The 8,059-nt window shown below is 45.7% G+C and overlaps 1 pseudogene; it reads right to left on the minus strand.

Moving 5' to 3' along the window:
- Positions 1 to 7,469: 7,469 nt before the first annotated feature.
- Positions 7,470 to 7,905, minus strand: LOC119940432 (annotated as a pseudogene).
- Between the last annotated feature and the right edge of the window lie 154 nt (positions 7,906 to 8,059).

Consider the following 8,059-nt stretch of genomic DNA (forward strand, 5'->3'; position numbering starts at 1 on the left):
GGGCACCACAGCATAGAACACAGACACCAGCAGGTCCAGTGCAGAGGGAGAGTCTGATATTGGCTTTAGGTAGGCAGAGAAGCCAGACGTGAGGCACAGAGTGACGACCAGGTGGGGTAGGTAGGTGGAGCAAGCTTTGGAGTGGCCCTCTGCCTATGGCATCCTCAGCGCAACTGAGAAGATGTGGACTGGAGGAGCCCACGATGATCACGAAGCAGAAGAAAGCTAAGCAGATGGTGATGGCTAAACTCACATCTTCTGTGACATGGTCAGTGGAACATGTAAGTCTTAGCAACTGGGCATCATCGCAGAAGAACTGGTGGACAGTGTTGTGGTCACAGGATGGAGAGAAGGTGCTGACTGTGCACATTATGGCACTCAAACAGCTGCTGAACCAAGAGGCAGCCAACATGCATACATCGGCCCCGTGGGACATGATAACCTCATAGTGTAGGGGCCGGCAGTTGGCAACATAGGAGTCGTGGGACATCACCGTGAGCATGGTCATCTTTGTTCCAGCGAATAAAAATACGAGAAATACCTGGGCAGCGCAGCCCAGCAGAGAGATGCAGTTGACATTCGTGAGGGAATTGAATTCGTCAGGACTGTGACAGAAATGTAGCCAAGGTCAATGACAGACAGGGTCTTGAGGAAGAAATACATGGGGGTGTGCAAATGCTGGCCAAGGCTGGTGATGACATTAATGAGGAGATTCCCCATCAGGACTGCCAGATAGACCAGGAGGTACAGTGCAGTGTGGATCAGCTGCAACTCCCAGGTGTCGGAGAATCTCAGGAGGAGGAATTCTATCAACATTGTGATGCTAGACATGGTCTGGGAGATGTCATGGGCTGCCTGTGAAAGTGAAAAATGTTGCAAAGTCAACATCCCAAACTGCGCATTTGATTCTGCAATTAGTGTTGGGGGTTTTCTGGAGAAGAGCTATAACCAATATCAAGAAACTTTATAATCTGATGAGGTGACAGGAGGCAGGAGTGCATTTTGGCCTGTATACAACAACAAAAAATAATAACTGGGGTATCTGTTAAGAACTTACTATATGCCAAATACAGTTTAAAGTGCTGGGGTAGATACAAGATAAAGAGCACCTCACAATCTAAGTAGGAGGGAGAACAGTTCTTAATCCCCATTTTACAGGTGAGGAAACTGGGGCCCATAGAGGGTCTTAGAAGGTCTTAGCAAATGACTTGCTAAGATCGCCCAGCAAGCAAGTGGCAGAGTCAGGTTAAAGCAGAGGTCCTCTGACTCCCAGCCTTATTATTTTCCAATAGGCCACGCAGCTACTGTAGTGACACTCCTATTCACACCATCTTCAAAAACCCCACTAAGTCACACATCCTCCAAATAGCCTCAGCTGATTATACTCTCAGTTCCCCACTCTTTGGTTTTCTCTTCTATGTCACGTATACACTTGAATCAGTATTTGTTAAGTGATTACTATGTGCCAAGCCCTGTTCTAAGCACTGGGGTAGATGCAAGGTAATCAGGTGTCCCACGTGGGACTCACAGTTTTAATTCCCTGTTTTTACACATTAGGTAACTGGGGCACAGAGAAGGTAAGTGGCTTACCCTAAGTCACTAAGATGACTGTTAGCGCAGTGGTCACTTCCGCTGTAATTTTCCAAGTACTTAGTACAGTGCTCTGCATGTAGTAAGCACTCACTAATATTTGTTTCTTTGTTGATTGATCTAAGCATTAGGGTCTGTATCCTTTAAGAACATTGATATTCACCCTACTCCCAATAGCACAGCATTCTGTCCATAGCCTTATAATCTGCTGCTTCCCTTATATGTAACGTTTTTTTATGCTTGTCTCTCCTATTAGTCTATAAACCCCTTAAGGAAAGGGATCATGTCCACTTATGCTATTGTATTGTGCTATTCTCGTTGCTTAGCATAGTGCTCTGCACTAAAAAGCGATGAATAAATACAATTGATTGAGATAGGATTCAAGGTAGAATCCAGATATATTTCCATGTCAGTAAGTCAGTATATATTTACTGCACCCTCCCACAAGGTCATCCACTGCCCTTCATTGACAAGGATCATGGTAAGGAGTAGACCACCTCCCAAAATCTACACCCTCCATTAGTACCTTTGACCCCATCTTCTACAAATCACTTCCCAGTCGCTTCTTCTACATTGCTTGTAAACATGCTCATGTATCCCCTATCTTAAAAAACCCTCTTTGTCCTCATAACTACCACCAACTATTGTCTTATCTTCCTTCTACGATTCCTCTCCAAACTCCTTGAACAAGTTTTCCACTTCTTCTCCTCCACTTCTGTTCTTGATTCACACCAATCTGGTTTCTGCACCCTTGGCTCCACTGAAACTTCCTTCTCTAAAGTCACCAGTGATTTCCTTTTGCGCAGTCCAAAGGCTCCCATCCTAATCATCCTTGACATCTCAGCTGTCTTCGAAACTGTTGACCACTGCCTTCTTCTAGAAACGTTATCCTACCTCGGTTTCACTGACACTGTCCTCTACTAGTTTTCCACTGCATTCCGATCTCTTTCACAGGCTCCTCTGCCTCCCATCCTCTAAATGTGGGAGGCCCTCAAGGATAGGCTCTAGATCCCCTTTTATTCTCTAGATACACCCACTCTCTTGGACAATTCATTTGCTGCCATGACTTCAACTACCTTCACTACCTGGATGATTCCCTAAACTACCTCTCCAGCCCTGACTCTCTCCTTCTGAGCAGTCTCATTTTTACTCTTGTCTTCAAGACATTTCTATTTAGATTTCTTGTAGTCATCTCAAAGTTAAGAAGTCCAAAACAGCACTCCTCATCTTCTGCCCTAGACTCTGTCCTCCCCGTGTCTTTAGGATAGCTGAAGACAACAATACTATCCTCCTTGTCTTACAAATGTGTACTCTTGCCATTATCATCGACATATCTCTCCTTTAACCTACATATTCAACATGTCACCAAATCCTGTTGGTGTTACCTTCACAACACCACTGAAACCCATTCGCAACTATCCATCCAAATTGCTGCTATTCTGGTCCAAGCATTTATCATAGTCTGACTTGATGAGTGCAGCAGCCTCCCGGCTGACCTTGCTGCCTCCTGTCTTCTCTGTGCTGACTGGATCATTATTCTAGAAAAATGTTCATTCCGCATCTCCCCACTTCTTAGGAACCTCCAGTGGTGTCCCATGAATCTCCGAATCAAACTGAATCTTTTAGCATTGGCTTCACAGCACTCAATCACCTTGCCGCCTCCTCCTTTACCCTCCTAATTTCCTACTACAACCCATCCCGCACATTTCACTCCTCTAATGTCAACCTACTCATTGCACCTCAGTCTCATTTACCTCAGTCCCAAACTCTCACCCACATCATACCACTGAGCTGGAGTGTCCTTACTCTTCATATCTCACAGACAATCATCCTCCCCACCTTCAAAGTCTTATCACAAGCACACCACCTCCAAAAGGTCTTCCCTAACTAAGATTTCATTTCCTCTTCTCCCACTACCTCTGCATCACCCTTGCACTAGGATTTGTATCGTCTCTTCACCTCTCCATCTGCCCCACAGCACTTATGTACATATCTGTAATTCATTTATTTCTATTAATGTCTGTCTCCCACTCCAGACTATAAGCTCGTTGTGGGCTGGGAATGTGTCTATTTATTGTTATAGGGTACTCTCCTAAATGCTTAGTAAAGTCCTTTGCACATAGTAAACGTTTAATAAATATGACCTATTGATTAATTGATTGATTGATCTCTACATTCCTTTAAAATCTCCAGTGGTTGACCATCCAAATCCACAACGAATAAAAATGCCTTGCTCTCAACTTTTCAATTCTCAATAGGCCTGACCCTTCATATCTTACATGGATGATTACCCACTACAACCCAAGCCAGGCATCACTACTGTAATGGCAACCTACTCACTGTACCTCGATCTTGTCTACTTCACCTCTGACCACTTGCCTACATCCTGCCTCTAGCTTGGGACTCTTTCCCTGTTCATATCTGGCAGACTATCTCCCTATCTTCAAAGCCTTATAAGAATCACATCTCTTCTAAGAGTTCTGCCCCTCTCATGCCCTAATTTCCCCTACTGAGGACCAGAGGGTGGTCTCTCCAAACATCGTATTAATAACTTGTGTTTAGCTCTGCATTTAAGCATCGTGTTTGGAGTGAGTGCTTGATCATCCTCATGAATTTCAGGAGGAACCCACTGACCTGGGTGGGTTCGTGCTTAATTGCCCCTGCTACTTTCCTCATCCTGTCAGTCTGCAGGCCATCGATCGCATCTTGTGAGGTTTCTCTAACTGTTAAAAAAATTTTGATTTTAATCACCACAGATTCTCTCCTGGGGCTGCACTGTTCTGTGACTGGCACAGCCTTGTCCACTGCAAAGTCCCAGAAGTGGGAGCTGCACATGTCCCAAAGGGTCTTTAGAGTTCAGGTCCAGGCCAATGGGGCAGGCCACCTTGTTTCAGAGATGGGGCAATTCCCAGGACACAACTAGGGAGGAATTGGTTCTGTTTCTCCTCAGTCTCAGATTGACCATCATAACGTAATGCTTCAGCACCTCGAAGCCAACTCAACAGAGACAAGCCTGGCAAAAGTATGGCAAGGAAGGGCTGTGACTCCCCCTTTTAGACTGTGAGCCCACTGTTGGGTAGAGACTGTCTCTATATGTTGCCAATTTGTACTTCCCAAGCGCTTAGTACAGTGCTCTGCACATAGTAAGCGCTCAATAAATACGATTGATGATGATGATGATGATGATGATGATACTGAAAGCCCCTTGGAGTCAGGGATTATATCTGTTAACCCTGTTGTACCCTTCCAGTGCTTAGTTCAGTGTTCTGCCCACAGTAAATGGTGAACTAATAGGTTTGATGGATCGATGGATTGATTTATGCAGACATCCTCCTACACAAACAGTTTTCAGATGCAGATCCTCTCTAGATCACTGTGCCTGTATTTTGAACCCCTCTTCACTGACAAGGAACCTTTGGCATTATACCTGACTCCCCTCTCTCTCATTCAACCCATATATTCCAATCCATCAGTAAATTCTGTCGATTCCATCTTCACGACAAAGCTAAAATCTGCCCTTCCCTCCCTATCGAAACTACGACTACAGTAATCCTTCACTTCTCCTACCTCGCCGTGATTACTATGTCAGCCTCCTTGCTGACCTCCTGGCCTCCTGTCTCTCCACACTCCAGTTCACACTTTACTCTTCTGTTCAGATCATATTTCTACAAAACTGTTTAGTCCACGTTTCCCCACTCCTCTCGAAACTCCAGTGGTCACCTATCCACCTCTGCATTAAACAAAACTCCTCCTCATAGGTTTTAAAGCACTCACAATGACCTTGCCCCCTTCTACCTGACTTTGCTACTCTCCTACTACAACCCAGTCCACTCAGCTCCTCTAATGTTAACCATCACACTGTACCATGAACTCATCTATCCTATCACCAGTGTCTTGTCTATGTCCTACCTCTGACCTGACATGCCCTTCCTCCTCGTATCAGACAGAAAATTACTCTCTCCACCTTCAAAGCCTTATTGTAGGCACATCGCCTCCAAGAGGCTTTCCCTGACTAAGCCCTCCTTTCCTCTTCTCCCTTTCTCTTCTATGACACCCTGACCTACTCCCTTCATTCATCCCATGATAACAGTAGACAGCATGGTTCTCGGTGTGTGCTGCAGGGAACAAGAGCTCAAGTCAGACTGCGGATTGGAAAGGAGAAAAGGAGGCAGCCAGGAACAAACTGCTGTGGCAAACCGAGGATGCCCCATGGGAGCAGAGACTCTCAGTGCTGGACTCATTGTCACCTGGTGTGGACGGACACCAGTGTTGTCTCCATAGGAAACAGCCCAAGCCTCCCCTCTTTGTCACAGAGCCTGAACCTGAGGAAGCCAAGCGTAACACAGAGAAACAGGAAACACATAAATACAGGACAACAATAGTCACGCAATAGAAAAATGACACAGTTGTCCTTTTCACACCTGGACAAAAAAAACCGGAGTTGGAAACCATACTGTAACCTGAAATTCTCAGTAGGGCCATGGGGAGGATAGTGGCTGATCTGTGCTATTGAGGATATCCTCATACTAGAATATTCAGAACAGAGAGATGATAAATTACAGGGTCGATTGCAGTGAGAGAATAGTTGGATTTATCAAGGTCCAGATAGGACAATGTGTTCAGATTTCATAAGCACGGCCCCTGACCTCAAGGAGCTCAATCTTACCTCGAGTAATTAATAAATCACCATGAGTTCTGTGAGTCAGACCCCAGAGCTCATATTTACCAACTAGATTTTATTGTATCCTCCCAAGTCCTCAACACACACAGTAAGAAGTCAATAGAAACCACTGAATGATTGATCAAATATCTTCTAAGAGCAGTTGGAGCTTCTTAATTTGATTCATTCCACCAAGATTGTGAGCCTTCCATGGCAAGGGATTGTGTCTACCGATGCTATTATACTGTACTCTCCCAAGTACTTAGTACAGTGCTCCTCACACAGTAAGCACTTAATAAATACCATTGATTGATTGGGAATTGTATTTATTGAGTTCCCACTAGCTGCAATGCACCGTATGAAGCACTGGGAAAGGTAAACAGAAGGGAGAGATATGTCATCTGCCAACCAGGATTTTACACTCTAACAACAAGAAACAGAAAGAGACCTATTCCAGATTTTCCCACTCCACCTCATGTCTTGAGAATTCTCTCCCCGTTTTTCCCCAAATGCTCCATTTGTGCTTCATACTGACTGCTCACTCTTCGTTTGAGAGGAAAATTAAGGAAGGGGTAAGTGGGAGGGAGGCAGTGTAAATGGGGGAAGGAGAGAAGAAAGGAGAAGGGAAACAAAGATGTCTCTCACTGTAGTAAGGCATGGAGTGCATAAGAATTGTAGTCTGTGGTTCTTCTGGACCCCTCCATGGAGTGTACCTGGCCACTGGTCAAGATTTCAAGCTTCATAATGATAATAATAATCGTGATATCTGCTAAGCACTTATCATATGCCAAGCACTGCATTAGATATAGTTTGTTGGGTTCAAACTCAGTCCTTACCCTACATAGGCTCCAAGTCTAAGTAGGAGAGAGAATAGGTATTTCATCCCCATTGTACAGAAAAGGAAATAGAGGCACAGAAAGTTTTACTGCCTTTTCCAATGTCACACTACAGACAGTGGCAGAACCAGGACTAGAACCCAAGTCCTCTGACTCACCGTCCAGTGCTCTTTCCACTTGGTCACACAGACACCGTTGAGGTAAAAGCATTCTGGAGTGAATACCGGTTATGTCAGAGCAGTCTGTGGTCTGGACAGTCTGTGGAGAAGGACCTTTTATCCGATAGATACTTTCTCCTTTGTGAGATGTTTTGGCCATAGCAGCCTTCCCATCGCTGCCTTCATGTCCCGGTTCCTCAGGCTGTAGATGAGGGGATTAAGGGTAGGGGGCACCACAGCATAGAACACAGACACCAGCAGGTCCAGTGCAGAGGGAGAGTCTGATACTGGCTTTAGGTAGGCAGAGGTGCCAGACGTGACGAACAGAGTGATGACGACCAGGTGGGGAAGGCAGGTGGAGAAGGCTTTGGAGCGGCCCTCTGTGGAGGGCCGCTGAAGGCATCCTCAGGACAGCTGAGAAGATGCGGATGTAGGAGCTCATGATGAGCACGAAGCAGAATAAAGCTAAGCAGATGCTGATGGCTAAACTCACATCATGTGGGACATGGTCAGTAGAACATGCAAGTCTTAACAACTGGGGAACTTCGCAGAAGAACTGGTGGACAGTGCTGGGGCCACAGAACGATAGAGAGAAGGTGCTGGCTGTATACATGATAGCATTCAAACAACTGCTAAACCAAGAGGCAGCCAACATACGTACACAGGCCCCGTGGTGCCTGATGATCTCATAGTGCAGGGCACGGCAGATGGCGACACAGCGGTCATGGGACATCACCGTGAGCAGGGCCACCTCTGATCCAGCGAGTAAAAATACGAGACATACCTGGGCAGCGCAGCCCAGCAGAGAGATGGAG

Source organism: Tachyglossus aculeatus, chromosome 2 (assembly GCF_015852505.1).
Source record: "Tachyglossus aculeatus isolate mTacAcu1 chromosome 2, mTacAcu1.pri, whole genome shotgun sequence".
NCBI lineage: Eukaryota > Metazoa > Chordata > Mammalia > Monotremata > Tachyglossidae > Tachyglossus > Tachyglossus aculeatus.